This window comes from Mastomys coucha, unplaced genomic scaffold (assembly GCF_008632895.1).
Source record: "Mastomys coucha isolate ucsf_1 unplaced genomic scaffold, UCSF_Mcou_1 pScaffold8, whole genome shotgun sequence".
In the NCBI taxonomy this organism is placed as follows: domain Eukaryota; kingdom Metazoa; phylum Chordata; class Mammalia; order Rodentia; family Muridae; genus Mastomys; species Mastomys coucha.
In genome coordinates, this window is record NW_022196914.1 from 71,225,375 (window position 1) to 71,235,653 (window position 10,279).

Consider the following 10,279-nt stretch of genomic DNA (forward strand, 5'->3'; position numbering starts at 1 on the left):
AACGAAGGAGCGCTGAAGAGACAGGAAATAGCCAACACCCCAGGCAGCCTGGGCTATGTCCAAAATGCAAAAAGGGGAACCACTGGGCTAATGTGTGCCACTCAGTGACGGTCATTAACGGGCAACCCCTTATTCAAGGCTATGGTGGAGCCCATCCAAAAATGGACAGCGGGGCCCACGTCCCCGGGGCCCGCAAATATATGGGGAAGTAGAGAATCAAGACAAAGAACAGGATCACGAGAGTTGGCTGTCCCTCCATCATCTGAGGGACCACGGAGAGCCACTGCAGGTTCAGCAGGATTGGACCTCCATGCCACCACCAGACTCGTATTGACTCCCTGAATAGGAGTCCAACTGGTAGAGTCAGATTTTAAGGGACTCCTAGAGCCTGGTATGGTAGGCCTGCTTCTAGGACGTTCATCTTCTGCCTTGAGAGGCCTTATAGTGCATCCAGGTGTTGTTGACCCTGATTATACTGGAGTAGTGAAGATCATGGTAGCTTCCCCTCATGGGATCACAGCCATCTCTCCAGGAGACAGGATTGTACAACTTGTCATCTTGCCTAGCCTTCATGGGCGCTTTGCTGCCCATAAGAGAGAAAGAGGGGAGGAAGGTTTTGGTTCTACTGGAAATGATCTCACCTTTCTATCTCTTGATCTGGATCAATGACCTATTTTGGAGTTGACAATTGATGGCAAGAAGATTCTAGGTCTGCTCGATACAGGGGTAGATAGGAGCACTATTGCCAAAAAGGATTGGACCTCAGGATGGCCAGTGCAAGCCTCCTCACAAACTTTGCAAGGTCTGGGTTATGCAAAGGCTCCAGATATGAGTGCAAGGCAGTTGAAATGTCAAGATCAGGAGGGACATTCTGGAATTATGCAACCCTATGTGTTGGAACTTCCTATTTCCCTTTGAGGAAGGGATCTTTTGAAAGATATGGGGTTTAAGTTGAGCAATGAGTATTCTGAAACTTCTCAGAAGATTATGCAAGATATGGGGTACCATCCAGGCTATGGAATAGGGAAGTATTTGCAGGGACGTAAGAATCCTGTTACCTCTCAGCAAAGGAGCCCCAGGCAAGGTCTGGGTTTTTCATAGGGGCCACTGAGGAGGGGATTCCCATTACTTGGAAGACAGAGGAGCCAGTGTGGGCTCCTCAGTGGCCGCTCTCCTCCAAGAAATTGAGTGCTGCCAAGGCTTTGGTAGCTGAGCAATTGTCCTTAAAGCATATAAAACTATCTGTGTCACCTTGGAATACACCCATTTTTGTTATTAAAAAGAAGTCAGGGAAATGGAGGCTGCTACATGATCTGTGTGCTATTAATCAACAAATGCAGATCCTGGGCCCAGTGCAGCAAGGGCTACCACTTTTATCATCTTTGCCAGCCTCCTGGCCTATAATAGTAATAGATATAAAGGATTGCTTTTTCTCCATTCCTTTGTGTGCAAAGGATAGTGAAAGATTTTCTTTTACAGTCCCTTCATGTAATCATGAAGAACCTGATCAGAGATTTGAATGGATGGTTTTATCACAAGGCATGGCTAATAGTCCTACTATGTGTCAGCTCTATGTCAGTGAAGCCATTGCCCCTTTGAGACGAAAATACCCTGCATTAAGGTGTGCCCACTGTATGGATGACATTCTGTTAGCTGCTAAGTCTGAAGAGATGTTGAATAAGGCTTATAGTGATTTAGTTAAATTGTTAGAGAAAAGAAAGTTGTTTATTGCTCATGAAAAGGTTCAGAAAGATGGTGTGGTTAATTAGGGGCTAAGATTGGAAGTGAGCAAATTATTCCTCAAAAAATAGAATTGAGAAAAGATAAATTAAATACCCTGAATGATTTTCAGAAATTATTAGGAGATATTAATTGGGTCCGCTGTTATTTGAAGTTGCCAAATTATGAATTAAAACCTCTTTATAATATGTTGGTAGTTGATTTGGCATTGGATTCCCCTAGACAATTAACAGATGAAGCTAGGCAAACCTTACAGAAGGTCAAAGAAAAGTTACAGAGTGCCTTTTTGCAGAGATGGCAAGAAGGTCAACCCATTGTATTATGTGTATTTTCCACCTATGGCCAGCCTACAGGTTTATTATGGCAGGATGGACCATTATTATGGATATATCGAAAAGTTTCCCCAGCCAAATCCATAGAGCATTACCCCATTGCAGTTGCTGCTCTATCCTTAAAAGGTATACAGCAATGTTTTCAGTTTTTTGGAGTTGCTCCTGCCATGATTATAGTGCCCTACTCTAGTCATCAGATTAAGGTTTTGTGTGGCACTATAGATGTTGGGCTATTTTACAATGTGATTTTGATGGAGTGATTGATAATCACTATCCAAAACATCCCTTGCTGTCATTTTTTAAGGAACATCCTGTAATTATTCCAAAACTTACTTCTGCGTCTCCCCTTAAGGGGGTGCCAAATGTTTTCACTGTTGGTTCAAAGACAGGCTGTGGGGCCTATATGGTAGAAAATCAGGAGCCTGTGTTATGTCAGTTTCAACTAGGCTCTCCCCAAATTGTGGAATTGAAAATTGTAGTAGAAGTGTTTAAAAGATGTCAATTTGCATTTAATTTGATTTCAGATTCAGTATATATGGTTAATGCAGTGAAAATTTTAGAGAGAGCAGGCCCTATTAAGATTAGTAGTACTGTATGTGCCTTATTACAAGAGTTACAAGATTTAATTTGGCAAAAGAAAAGGTGTTTTTATACTCAACATATCAGAGCACATACAGGATTGCCTGGACCATTAAGTAAAGGAAATGATGTTGTTGATCAATGGACAAGGATGGTATGTATTTTCCTGAGCTCGTCCTTAGATCAAGCCAGACAATTACATCAAACCTTTCATGTGAATGCAAGAACCTTGCAACAGAAATTCCATTTGTCTAGAGCAGATGCCAGACAGGTGGTCTTGGATTGTCCCCAGTGTGTGATTCATTATCACCCACCCAGTGTGGGAGTGAACGCTAGAGGGTTGATGCCACTTAAGATCTGGCAAATGGATGTAACACATATTTCAGAGTTTAGAACTTTAAAATATGTTCATGTAGCTGTTGATACCTGTTCAGTTGTCATTCATGCTACACCTTTGAGTGGAGAAAAGGTCTGCAATGTCATGGGCATTGCTTGGAAGCCTGGGCTGTGTGGGGAAAGCCACAGCAGCTGAAAACAGATAATGGACCAGCCTACACAGCTCAGACTTTTGCCTTCTTCTGTAAACAGATGGAGGTACAACTTAATCATGGATTACCCTATAACCCTCAAGGACAAGGATGCTCATCACACCTTGAAAGAATGTTTGCAAAAACAAAAAGGAGGAATAGGCCAAGGCCGCACCCCCAGGGAAAGAATATCCCTAGCCCTTTTTACCCTTAATTTTTTAAATTTGGATGTGGATGGCCTTTCTGCGGCTAATCGTCACCAGCGTCAAAGAGGACCCTTAAAGGGTTATGTAAAATAGAAGGATTGCTTACTGGATTGTGGCATGGCCCTGATCCAGTGTTGGCATGGGTGAGAGGTTCTGTTTTTGTTTTTCCCCAGGATCATAAGAACCTTTGTGGGTCCCGGAGAGGCTTGTGAGAAAGTGCCATCATGAGGAGTCTACTGCTGCTGCTGGTGATCATCAGCCTGAAATGGATTCCAGTGCAGACAGAATTGAGATGGGGGATCCTGTCGGTGTTCCCGAGATTCATGCTGATACGCCATAATGCTAGAGTGTTTTCCTGCTTTTTTAGTACTAATAAGAGTTTGGATGTGTCCCCTTTTGCCCTTGGATAAGGAATTAGCTAGTATTGGTGAAAATAGAAGTTTTGATTTGTTAGGCAGTTTATGTTTTTTAATAATAAGGAATATTAGTGATTATAGTGATTGTGTTATGATTTATAATCAGTCTGCAGCGTGGTTTGATGCTCCGCCCCCAAATATTCCTAGTCAAGCTATAGTAAATGCTTCCTGGACAAGTGATTGGTGACCAGCTAGAAGTGAGTATAGTTGGCCGACACCTCTTCAACCAAGGTAGGCCCCCTACTGCTCCAGTAGTCGTGGTGATAATAATGTCTTGCCCTGGATGGGGTGCCAGTCCAAAAAGGTGATTTGGGCTAACGGTGGATATTTTACCTTTTCCCCTGGGATTGGTACTGCTTTTAATGCCACCTTTGCTGGTGGGAATTTTACTGATCAGGATCCTATTCAGGTGGAGCCAGCTAATCCTTTTGATTTATGGTTGTTGTGTGGTGGGTGTATTTGCAAGATCAGGTTTACCCAAAGGCATAATGCAGATATGATTGTGTAAGATTTTACAGCCATTGAGGCAGGACAGTCCCCCCAGGCATGGTTAACAGTCATGAATCAGCGAGCACCCATCACGTTCAGGCTGCACGGGTGAAGCACTGCACTCCGGGTTAGCTTTTGAAGCAAGCAGCCCCGAGAAGAGCATGTCTGATTGAATGCAGGTTGATAGCCTAGTTTCCCTGCCTCTGAGAAAAATGGTATCGGACGGGTCTGGCCTGTACTGGGTGGGTGGTGTGAGGGTCTATACAATGTCCCTTTTGTCATCTTTCAGAGATCAGACCTGTACTCTTGCCTGTTTCGTTTGAAAACAAAAAAGGGAGAACTGTGGAGAGCTGTGATGTGCCACGCCTTAAAGATGGCTCAGGCTTCCGCCTTCCGCTAGCCCAACAGCGAGTGCTCTCAGTGACAAACAAGTCCTTATTTGGCTGTGCTTGCCAGTCATGTTTGCTTTCGCATAAGAGTGGCCTATCTGCTTTACCCATGTGGCTTACAGGGGTTGGTTGGCACAAGAGTACTTAAGCCTGTGGGAGCTTCCCCCTGGGGTCAGAAAAAAAGTTGTAGTACAAGGTTCCTGAATAAAAACTGCTTGAAAAAGAGTTCGAGGTTGTGTCTTCCTTGCTGGTAGAGGGGGTCGCATCATGGCAACAAGATGAAGCAGAAATGGAACTATTTTTAAGGCATAAGCAATGTGTTATGTGGTACTACTTCAATATTTAGATGACATTAATATCATAAACAAATTTATAAAAATAATAATTTGTACATTTACCACTCAAGATAAGTGACATCATATTATATCTTTAGTCCAACTTCTATAAAATCCAACAAAGGGCTATTGATCTACATTTGACATATTATTAGATAAGAAAAGAGATATATAAAAAGATTTTAAGGACTAGACCAACTATTAAGATTGATTGTGGATTATAAATAGATCTTGACATGCTATAGCTATACATTGGTAGGACTCCAAAACTCTACATGAACCAACATTTAGGATGAAATAATTCAGGATCTGATGAATGTGTTGATATCTAATTTTGACTACCACAGTAATAGTAGTATACTACAGTATACCATAGTTTGACTGAATTGTCTATATTGAGAGGAGCTATAAAACTTTTATATCTGGAAGGATTTTATATGGTGTGTGTGTGTGTGTGTGTGTGTGTGTGTGTGTGTGTGTGTGTGTATCATGTCCCTTTAGGAAGGAATAAGATGCTTTCCTAAAATGAATAAATACTGCTATTATTAACAATCATAGACAGGATTAAAAAGAGAAGCAAAGAGAAGATTAGAAAGCTGGCTGTGATATAAGGTAAGGACAAACAAGTATTTCTGAGGCTGAGAGACATTATGTTTGAACTCTCTTGTCTTGAAAGGTCTCTAAAATGCCAGTCTTTTGAATAAGCTACCCACACCCCACTTTAGCAAACAGAACTAGGCCTATTGTAGTAGATGGATCCCACCCAGAAAGGAACTGTGGGATCTCTTTGGTGGCTATGAGATATTCTTGGTTTTGAATCTCACATTTGCTATTCCTATTCAATGCTTTATGTGTTAATAAAGATACACAAATAGCACAGACTATGTCATACTTGAGAACTGAGAAGATGGTCTGAATTCTAACCTTGGTACATGAGAGGTAAGAGTCATGATGGTGAATAAAATGCTGACTGCCTATCACCTAAGAAATATGGAAGAAGGATTGATTCTCCATGAGCACTGGGAGCTAATGAAGGAAGCAGCAATGTGAGGAGAAGCAAGCCACGATGTAATACTATACACAGAAATGTGGCCAAATGGATGGATATAAACCCATATTCAGATGCATGGCAACTTGCCAAGAAATACACTGAAAAACATCCCTGCAACACACACACACACACACACACACACACACACACACACACACACATACTCATACAGACTAACTTGGAACCACTCATCATATTCTTGATATACTTTAACCATTTCTCTTATAATACAGATCCTTCACATACCTCGGAATTTTGATGATTACCAGGCCATTGTCTTATTTGTTTATATATTTATTTTTAAATGTAAATCACAATTAAAGTTGACAAAGTTGCTCTTGATTGGGGCAAAGGAATTCTTTCTATTCAGTTTATGTGGATGGAAGCCAGTTTCTATGACTGATAAATTGCTGTGAAATTTCATGGATCTCACAGCATTTTCAGACGTACCTTCCAGCATACAGTCACTTCATCTGAGCTGATCAGTCACTAGCTGTGGAGCTGGGTGTCTCCTCCAGAGTCTCTCAATCACTTTACATAATGCAGATAAAGATCCCTCAGTCTGGTTTTAGGTGGGTAGATGCAGTTTGAGGCTCTACACAATAGGTGTTCCAGTGAAGAGAGGTACCTTGTATATTCACATACATTGACCTCGTGATCAATACATGAATGTATGAATGTGTGAACATACATAATTTACATAGTATGAATTTAGGACAAAATAAAGGTGTTTCTCAAGTGTAACATGTGTTCAAGTCTGAGGTGATGCATGTACATGGATATAATCCAATGTAAGCATCTAAAAAAGATATTTTGGAAGATGCCATGGCATGAAGTCAATAGACACAAACTGAAAGTGCACGTACCAAATAAACCAGTTAACAGCACCTGTACTTAAGTTTGCGGTTCTTGGTGAAGGCCAGAATGTTTGGAATCTGTTTTAAAATACTTAAGCCAGTCATTTTCTTTAGAGCAGTGGCTCTCAACCTTCCTAATGCTGGGACACTTTAGTACAGTTCCTCATGTGGTAACCCACAACCATGAAATTATTTTTGTTACTACCTCACAATTGCAATTTAGCTACTGTTATGAATCATAATGTAAATATGCTTGCCGAAAGGGTCATGACCCACAGGCTGAGAAGCACTGCTCAAGAGGCTGCTGAAGTAGGGGATTCAATGGAGCTACTTGCATTCTCCTGTCTCTCTGTTGCCCTGTAGGCAGGAGTTGGTTGCAGAGAAGACAGTACCTTCTAAGAGTATTATTCATTTTCTACCTGGCAGGTAAAGCCATGAACTTTTGAATAAAACCAATATTATTTATTGCAGTTTATAAAAGACAAGCTAGAAAGTTTCCTCCCAGGTATAGCATATGAACACTCCACTTTCATAGATACCTAAAACCGTATCTATCTCAGAAAAAAGGCAAAACTATATGAGATAGACTTGAGTGAACAAATTGCTATCTCCAAACTCATTTAGCAGTCATTGACCTTTAGTTAAAGTTTACACATTAGTTATTTAAAAGACACCTAGCTGGATTCTTATGTTGAATTCAAGCAATACATAGGTCTGAAACACAGAGCTTTGTTCATACAATGCATTTATAAACTAACAATGAATCTAAAGCAGGATTAGAAAACTGAGCTTATTGTGGCCATGCCTCTCAAAACAATAGTCACCCATTCCAATAGCAATACTTAGATCATGAACAGACGGGGAGAATAGAGCCCATTTAGAAGCCAAAACTAGCCAACAGCTCAGAAATCAAACCTAAGACAGTACAGGGGTTGGGGATAAAATCCTTAACATAACAACCTCAGAACTGATCTCTGAGTAGTGGGAGAGTTTTTGAAATAGAGCCTTGCTTGCTAAAATTGAGGACCATTGAAAAGTGTTTTTATCTTCCTGCATATTAGTGACACTAAATTTTCATTAGTGTGCAATTGGGCAATTGAAGCTGACACATTTTAAAAGTGCTTATCAGAGGAGAAAGAAATTTTCAGGCTCCACTCATTATGTAAATGGATGACAGGTCTGAGAACAAAAGTGGAGGTTTGAAAGAGAAGATAATGCAAGTGTTCTGCTTTGCATTGTGAGCTGTTAAACCTCAGTACGTCATCTATGACTTTAATAAAGAACAGACAGAAATACAAGAAATGCTACAGTGGAAGTAGAATGTGTATTTGATTGACTGTGCACAATTTACTACAAGCATCAGTTTTATATGAAAAAGACTCTATATATGTCTATTTTAACTTCAAGTATACAGGAATTTGAAAAATTATATCTTAGGAACAATAAAAAGTAAGTAAGTATATTCATGCATAATATTTCTTAAAGTCTAGGTTCATTCTTTCACTTATTTATTCAAAGAATCTGAATTCTTTTCTGAACCTCAAACAACTACTTGACAAAAATAACAGTTTTATATTCCCAGCCAATATATCATTGCTTATAAGAATCGAAAGACAAGAATCTCATTGAGTGGACCAAGATTCTGGGGGCACAGAATAAATACATTTAGAAATACTTCAATAAGGTATGTTTCTGACTGGTGTGTCACAATACACTTACATGCAGTGATTTTTTTCAAAGTTATACATATTGATATTAAAAACTGAGGGTCCTAGATGTCTATCATCTATTTTAAAATTACAGCATAATGTCACCAAAAGTTCACTTCCAAGTTATAATTTATTCTAAAACAATATAACCCATTTTAGAAAGGGCCTAGACTCAGTCAGTAGGTGCTGTGTAATTCATGAAAAGACAAATTATTAAGTCTGAATTTCAGACCTTCCTAGACTTTGCTGTCACAGGAACTCTTTCCTGCTCTTTTTCACAGTATTTTGTGAGGTGATGGTGACAGCAAATCCACTCAGTTGCTCATAAAGAATGTAGAAGTTCTAGGGATTCAGACAATCACAGATCCACAGCGCTGCTTCTGGTATAGAATGATCTGACAACGTCAGTTGAAGAGACCCAGGAACACCCCCAAAGAAGCAGTCTTTCCCAAGTTCAGGTTTTCCAAGTTCAGTGCTAACATTTTCGATGAAAAATAGTGCACTTAAGGGCAGCGATTGTTTATAATTAACCCCCCCCCAAAACAATGCGTTATTCTTTGGCTTCATTACCAATGCATTTACAATATACTAAAATACTTCTAATATCTGGTGTTCACACTGCTGTTTGTTTGGGAATTTTTCATCATAAAATATTAGGAAGGAAAGAAAATGTAGCTTGAAAAACTGCCCTTATCCAGATGGCCCAAGACTGCCTCAGAGTTTCCTTAACCTCAAGGACTGTGAAAGAACAGGGATTCCTATCCCGCTTTTGAGCTGTCAAATTAGGCTGACACAGTCGCATGGGTGCTGGAAGCAAACACCAGTTTCCTGACTCAGAGGCAAAGAGTTTACTGCTCAGAACACCAGCAATGCAATGCCCACAGGATCATCAGCACCCACAGTGACTCTCCCTGCACCAGGACCAGAGGGCCAGGTGGTGATTGCACAAGCTAGGGTTTTGCAACAAGAAAAGAAGGCCAACCACATTCAGAAAACCCAAGTCTACCTGGCCTTGACCTTAGAGGGAGACAGCACATTCATTGTATGGAACAGTATACTTATGTTTTTCTCCAGAGGGGAAGAAACAGCCTGTCTTCCAAGACACAGTGTTAGAACAAAGGGATCTAATGCCTCTGCTTGAGAAATAAATTGTCTCAACACATTAAAAACAAAATATCTGAGAAGCTCCACCCAGCAGCTGACTCAGGGATGCAGAGACCCACAGCTAAACAGTGGATGGAACTTAGGGTCTCTTATGGAACAGTTGCGGGGGGAAAATTGTGGGCACTGAAAGAGATGAGAATTCCACAGGAAGACAGAGTAAACTAACCTGGACTCTTTGGGATCTCAGAGACTGAACTACCAATCAAAGTGTATACATGGGCTGGACTGAGGCATCCCTGCACAGATGTAGACACAGCTTGGTCTTTAGGAGGGTCCCAAACAACTGGAGTGCGGGCTATCCCAGAAGCTGTTGCCTATCTGTGGGATATGTTCGTCTAGCTGGACTGCCTTATCTGGCCCCAGTGGGAGATGATATGCTTAGTCCTGCAGAGACTTGATATGCCAGGGTTGGAGGACACTTAAGAAGTCTTCCACCTGCTCAGAGGAGAAGGAGAGGGGGCAGAGAGAGGGAAGGATTGTTGGAG